Here is a 7,723-nt window from a genome sequence, read left to right on the forward strand (position 1 = left end):
TTCTCATCATTGCTACCTGTTGCTTGTATGATAAGCAGGAAAAAAATAGTAAGCAAGTACCTTCTTCTCATCTCCACTGTTACCTGTGCCAGAGTGAGAGGCAGGTGAGCAAGCAAGTTATAATGGTGAAAGAGAAAAACAACTCCAGGGCTGTTGTGGTTTCTTTGTCAGTGGACCCCTGCTTGGGTGGGGGCGTCAGCAGATGCCCAAACATACCTACCATTGACCCTAGACCTGCTGGGAAAGACCCCTGTCTGAAACCCTGGGAAGCCCCTGCCAATCAGCAAAGACCAGCCTTTCTCAACCAGTTGCCCTCCACATGTTGTTGGACTTCAACCCCCAACATTCATGGCCATTGGCCTTGCTGGCTGGGATTGATGGGAGTTCAAATTCAAAATATCTGGAGAACATATGTAGGGACCAATGGTCTGGCTCAGTAGAAGGCAGTTTCCTAAGCTTGAATTTGACTATCCAAGGTAGAATTGGCCTGAATATTCATTTTAATAGCTCAAGCTCCAAAGCAGACTTTGTATTAAAATGTCAGTTTTAGGCCTTAGCTAGACCTAAGGATTATCCCAGGCAAATGGAAGGGTCGTCCCTGCCTGCTCCCGGGATCCCCTGTGTGTCATTTGGATGCACAGGGATGATCCCGGGACAATCCCAGGATATAGGCCTGATCTAGCCATGGCCTTACATTCTCTTCCTCCTTTCCTTCTTTGAAAATAGGTGTAGAGATTGAGCAAGTTGCTGAACTTCAAGTTTTTTCATCTAACATAAATCTACATACCATATTTTACTGTGATTTCTCAGTATTCACATCAGGGGTTGCACTGTGGAATGTTTTACGTCTTTCCTAGACCTCTTGACGTCAAGGATGATAACTGATTAAAACCGTTCAAAGTATAAAAACAGCAGTATAAAACAGCAGTATAAAAACAACAGTATAAAATAAATGTTGAGAATTTTAAAACACCCCAGTCTTCAGTGAAGGGGGACCTTCTGTCCTAGCTTATTAGATTCAACATGTTTTGAGTGATACTGAATTTAAATTGGATATGTCTCCCTATAGTAGTTTGTTTTTGTTAGATGGTCCTCTTGTAAATGAATTCCTTCCTTTTTTATCAACAGGCTCTTTAGATATTACTTGTAATGCAGGAGAAATGTTAAATAGTTATCTTAATAATGAACCACCAGCATCTGCAACCGAGAAAGTACAAATAACAGGTGGGGGGGGTGGGCATATTTCAGTGTGACAGAGCACCAGCTTTGCATGCAGAAGGTCTTAGTTTCAATCCCTGGCAAAACCAGGTAGGGTTAGAAAAGAATCCTGCCTGACACCCTGGAGAGCTGCTGCCAGTCAGTGGATGAGTTCACAAGACATGATAATCCACCCTGTGATTAAGCTGCAATCGGGCTCACTGTGGGTTGTTCCCGCCCTTCTTCCCCCTCGGTCTGCCACCCGATATCCCAGGGCCCTGCATAGTAAAACCCTGCATCTTGTCTGCCCATCCCATTCCCTTCACCGCTCCAATTGCAACTCTGTTTTCATTCCAAAACTCATCCCCCCAAGTTTTGCACAGATGAGACTGTAATAATTTTATTACAATTTTTGTGTGTTGGGCTGAGACTTGTGGGTGCTCAGCTTCCCATTCCACACTTCCCCGAGTTGCCAGTAATTCCTTTTAAAAGAGATATAGCCCCCCCCCCACACACAAACTTTTCACAGTTCCCATTACTGGTCTGAAGCAGGGCACCTCCAAGTATCAGCTCAGCACTGAAAAGCCTGGGGATCACCTTGCTAAGTGGCTGATCTTCTCCCCTTTTCCCGAACTGTCACTGTCAACAGCTGTCAAATCAGCCTATATGCTGTCTAATCTCGTCAATTTCCTTTATGGCCATTTCTACACCAGCCTGAAAATGCAGGCTGGTCACAGCCGAGTCCCTGTGCGTCCAAACTCCTTGGAGGAAAGAGGGACGAGAATGGGTTTTCCCATGGATAAGTACTCCCTGGGAAAATCTGATTCTTCCTGTGGTCTCGGGATCATCTTGGGACCGTGGGATGTGTGGCCGCCCGTCCCGACTTCTTCCCTCCTCCCCGTGAGTAGTGGGGAGAAGTAGAGGGAAGGAACTGGGCCAGGAGGAATCAGGGGTGGGGGAGTGGGGTCGGGGCTTTTTTAAAAACAACAACAACACCTCATTTTTCGTTGGAGCGCATGTGCTCTCAGCTCCTTTTTTAAAAAATTTTTTTAAAAAAATGGCAGTCACAACTCCCTCCTCCCTCCTGGGATGTCAACCCATATGTGGACTAAGGGGAGGATCTCGCAATCAGGATATAGCAAGATCCTTCCCCCTCCCTCCCTCTACACCGGTATGTTTCCCCAACAAGGTTATCTGAAGGAACGCCTCCTCCCATATGTACCTGCCCGGACCCTAAGGTCATCTTCAGGGGTCCTTCTCCGTGAGCCCCTGCCAAAGGAAGTAAGGCAGGTGGCTACCAGGAGGAGGGCCTTCTCTGCTGTGGCACCCCAGCTGTGGAATGAGCTCCCTAAGGAGGTTCGCTTGGCACCTACATTATATGCTTTTAGACGCCAGGTGAAGACCTTTTTATTCTCCCAACATTTTAACGATCTATAAATACATTTTAACATGGTGTTTTAAATTTGTAATTTTGCATTGCTGCTGTTTTTATCTGGTTGAGCTTTTTTATTGTATTTTATATTATGGTTTTATACTGTTGTTTTATATTATGAATGGTTTTAATTTTTGTGAACCGCCCAGAGAGCTCCGGCTATTGGGCGGTATAGAAATGTAATAAATAAATAAATAAATATAGTGTAGAAATGGCCTATGTTTCATATTACACTTAGAAGGAATCTACACTAGTCAAGTTAGAACATGTCTTACCATTTTTAAGTGTGGATTTGGTAGTATTTCGCCACATGACGTTCAGTTTGAGACGTTTTATTGTTGTCTGTTCTCCGTTTTTTATTTTGAACTTCTCTGAAATAAGTCATTCTATTTGGTATGATGTGGCCAATTTCATCGTATTAAATGGGTTTCTTGTATTTCTTAATTAGCCAATCACATTCCTGGGGGCATGTTTATGTAATTTCTGTGCCCAAAGTTGGAGCCGTGTTTTTTTTTTCATGCCTCTTTTTTGCAGACTTTTTTTAGTTTCAATTTTGAGAGGCTGCTTCCTGGTTTGTTTGCCGGTGGAGAGAAGAGGAAGTGGGAGGGGAAATTGGCACACAGGGGGGCGGGGGAGAACAAACGGATTTGTTTTCTTAGTGTGGCCAAAAGGAATGCATTCCCATGGAAAGAAAAAAGTAAGTAAACATTTTAAAAACTGCTACATTTTAAATCGTTCAAAAACAAAACGTTCAATGACTGTAAAAACAACGTTTCATGTACTAGCGTAGACCTCCTCTTAGTGAAACATGCAAGGGCATTGACAAGTTAAGAGTATATATATTTGACAGCCCAAAGTGTGCACATTATGATGATGATGATGATGATGAAGAAGAAGAAGAAGAAGAAGAAGAAGAAGAAGAAGAAGAAGAAGAAGAAGGCCTCTTCTACGCAAATCTCAGGAGACAAAAAAAATTAAAAGGGGGGTTGTCAAATGAGTGACAGCCAAGTCCCGTTTGGGCATCGGTCGAGGGGCTGTCACCGTGGCATCGGTGAGCTCATTCAGGAAGAGCAGTAGGTTTTCCCCCCCACACTTACCGAATGGCTAGAATAGCTACCCATTCTCTGGAAAGCCACGATGGTGGTACACATGGTAATTGGGGGCAGGGGGAGAAGCCACAATGACTTCTTTTATGCCTGCGATCATCCGAAAACCTCCAGTGTCAACAGTACTGGCCTAGATGGACCAATGGTCAGACTCATCACAAGGCAACTTCCTACATTCCTATGTCAAGGCTAAAATGCCTTGCTCTACAAAACAATTGTCTTTTAAAATATTAAGTAAGCAATTTGGACTAAGTATAGCACACTCGTCCAAAAGGTTTTTGATGAGCTTCCTATAGGATTAAAAAGCAGTTGTCAGGAGTGAGTGCAACCTTAATTGTGCATTTTCATTGATCAAGGCTCGTATTTTGAAAGTGGCATCTCCACAAGGAGTTTGCCCTGTACATAGAAATTCTCTGAACAGTAACATTTATGAAGGTAAGGAGGAGAAGTCCTTAGTTTACCCTTCCACCTAGGGATTGGATTGTGTAGCGATTAATCAGTTAGGGACTAAATATGGAAGATAAAGGGAGAAATTCAGGGCCAAGGTGGATGAAATTGCATCTATAGCTGTGGCTGATATCACAAGGAAGAAGGAAGTGGATAATACAAAAGAATCCAGGTAAGACAATTGACAGTATAACAGATAAGTCAAAAGAGTTTAAAACTGAGCACTCTTTAAGAAGAAAAGAAGACGAAAAGAGCCTCTTTTCCTAGGAAGCCTTCCCCTTACTGTTTATTCATAATGATGGTATGAGATAAAGGGGGCCAAATTAAAGATTACTATACAAAATAGGAGCATTTAATCTATACTAAATGTAATCAATCATTTTAATATCTGCTAATATTAGTGAAATTATACTGTATTAGTGAAATTATACTGTATTTCGTAATTGTGTTTTAAACTGTTGGGTGTTTTACTGTGGTTTTAATTTTTGTGAACCGCCCAGAGAGCTTCGGCTATTGGGTGGTATAGAAATGTAATAAATAAATAAATAAATAAATATTGGCCATTATCTCTACAGTACACTTCCATTAACTCTAGTACCCTGAAAGCTAAGATCAAGAGACTGCATGGAATGTTGAAAGACTGATAAGACCTGGACATACCATCCTGTTTCTACTCCCAGAAATGCAAGACATTTTTATAGCATTATTTTTCATAGAGCTGAGATCAACTTGAAAGCCTGAAATGATTTGGAGCATCTTATCAGCTAGCAAAAGCCTTGGATAAAGACAAATGTCAGATTGAAACCCATCAAATACTTTCTCTCTTTTAAACAGTTTCTAAGAGTAAAACCAGATAACATTTTTGTCAAGACCAGTCTGTAGGCACAAATGAAAATATATTTTGGATTTTTTAAAGAAATGAAACTATCCAGATAGTTTCTAACTCTGCTGATTGGGAGGGGCAATTTTGGGAAGGGGGTTAATTTTTTCAGTGATTCCCACCTCCTCCCTGTGGTCCTCCATACCCTCCAAAATTGCTGAAAATTGTCCCTGCCTTGCTGATGGAAGCCTTCCATTGGCAGAGGGAAGCTAGTTGGATTAGGCCCCAAGATTAATAACTGTGGATTGAGTTATACAGAGATTAGTTATGATTAAGGTTTCACCACTGCAAAATACCAGACATATTTTGAAAGCTCAAAAGGTCTCTGTATTAAAGCAGAGCTGTTGTGCCTTCTGCAGCTGTACCTCTTTCATCATACAGATCTATGCTTCCTGTAGCCAATGGACAAAAAGAAGATCCACAACTCCTTGCCTCTTGCAGCAGGTTTCTGCTCTATGAGCTTTTCTACCCAAGGCTGCTAATTTCTATATCTACTATTGGTTTCATCGCAGAATTGAGATCCGAGCTCTACACAAAGCGCTTTTCCTTTCCTGATTTCCCTCTGCATAACCTCTAGGTGGAGCTGTTCTGCATAGCAGAATAGCACAAATACACAAATAGAAATAGCGCATTCAGAAATAATACCCCATTTTCCCTATTCAAAAAAAAAAAAAAAAAAACCTGGAAAATGCTCTGAAAAGCAGAAGTAAAACTGGAGGATTCCGATGTCATTTAAAGAACCTGTAAACAACCATAAAGAATCATGAGCACACAATAAATGCCTCATAGAAAAACTCTATGGCTAAATTGCCTGTCCACGTGTCTGAAAACAGCTATCAAAACTCTTCCTTGCTGCAACGTATGCAAGGCCTTAATTTTTGACAATGTTTTGACAGAGAGTAATCCTGTGATCCCTAGGCTGTGTCTCAGGGGCAATAAAATTGTTCGGAAAAAGCCCTTTGAGGCTATCGATAGAAAAACCCTCCAATAACAGAGCCCCATTCCTGGCTCCTCCCAGCAACTGCAAAGCTTTCTTTAATAGGTTGGAATGCCGGCCCTGTAGAGGGCTGGGGGGAATAGGTGCTGGGCAGGGAGTGAGCGGCTGTGGATCCAAAATATCCTAAGACCTCTCAGCTCCTGAACTGCGTCCCTCCCATTGCTGGCAATAGGAGACAGTGATTTTTCTTCCGAAAAACCTAACAAGCACCGTCTCCCTCAGGATTTCTGCATGCCAGCAAGAACTGAAAAGACATGGGAAGGAATCGAGCATAGGGCTTTTTTGGGGGGGGGGTAACTGTTTTAGCAGTTTAAAATTTTTGCGTTAAAGAATTTATATTATCTAACCCTCTGCTCAATGCAGGAATCCACATTATGTTTTATCCTCTTTTATTGTGGTGTGTTATTTTTGTGAACCACCCAGAGAGCTTCAGCTATTGGGCAGTATATTATTATTATTATTATTATTATTATTATTATTATTATTATTATTATTAATTTCTTACCCACCTCTCCCTCTGGATCGAGGTGGGGAACAACATTGAATACAAAAATACTATAAAATACTTAAAACTGATTTAAAACATATAAAACTAATACATTAAATTAAGTGTCAGTTATTTTAAAATTGGACTGGGTAGGCCTACCAGAAGAGATCAGCCTTTATGGCTTTCTTACATTCAGAAAGACTGTTAAGTTGGCAAATCTCTCCTGGCAAGCCATTCCACGGTCTGGGAGCAGCGGAAGAGAAGGTCCTCTGGGTAATGGTTGTCAGCCTAGTTTTGGCTGACTGGAGTAAATTCTTCCCAATGGATCTGAGTGTGCGGGGCGGATTGTATGGGAGAAGGCAATCCTGCAGGTAACCTGGACCCAAACCATGTAGGGCTTTAAAGGTAATAACCAATACTTTATACTTCACCCAGAAACTAATTGGCAGCCAGTGAAGTGATTTTAAAATTGGTGTAATATATTCACTCCTAGGTGTACCGGTGACCAACCTGGCTGCCATATTTTGAACTAGTTGAAGTTTCTGGACTAGGCACAAAGGTAGCCTTATGTACAGCGCATTGCTGAAGACGAGCCTCAAAGTTCTCCTCCTCCTCCTCCTCCTCCTCCTCCTCCTCCAATCTTTACTTCTCAAATGTGAAGTGAAATGGCTGTTTGCACAGCATGACAGCCCACTATGGGTTACTTACTGACTTAACCCACTATGAAGCTGCAGCCCATGGTTGTTTTGAGCAGGAGACAACAACCCCGCAGCAGGCTCTGCATATTGAACCTGGCATCCATGGGCACCACAAGTGAAACGGCCCATGATGAGCCATGGCATGTTGTTCAAACCCAGTCAATATCTCCATTTGGAGAGAAGCTCTTTATAAAAATTCAGTCTACGTTGCATTGCCTTTATCAGCTCTTCAAGCCAAAGTTCCATGCTGTTCTGTTTTCACATAGAAATACAAAACTGCATTAAGGTTTTTATTTGGTCCAATCATCTTTTTCTTTTCTTTTCCATTCCTTAACCCAAAATAATAATAATAATAATGACCCTATTGTTTGGATGAGGACTAGAAAGGCTTCATTTCCCCATAATAACACAGGGCAGGAAAGATCCCAAAGCTTCCATTGATTAGACACAAAAGGACTGTTCTTATACTACTTTTCATG

This window comes from Elgaria multicarinata, chromosome 6, assembly GCF_023053635.1.
Source record: "Elgaria multicarinata webbii isolate HBS135686 ecotype San Diego chromosome 6, rElgMul1.1.pri, whole genome shotgun sequence".
NCBI classification, from domain to species: Eukaryota; Metazoa; Chordata; class Lepidosauria; order Squamata; family Anguidae; genus Elgaria; species Elgaria multicarinata.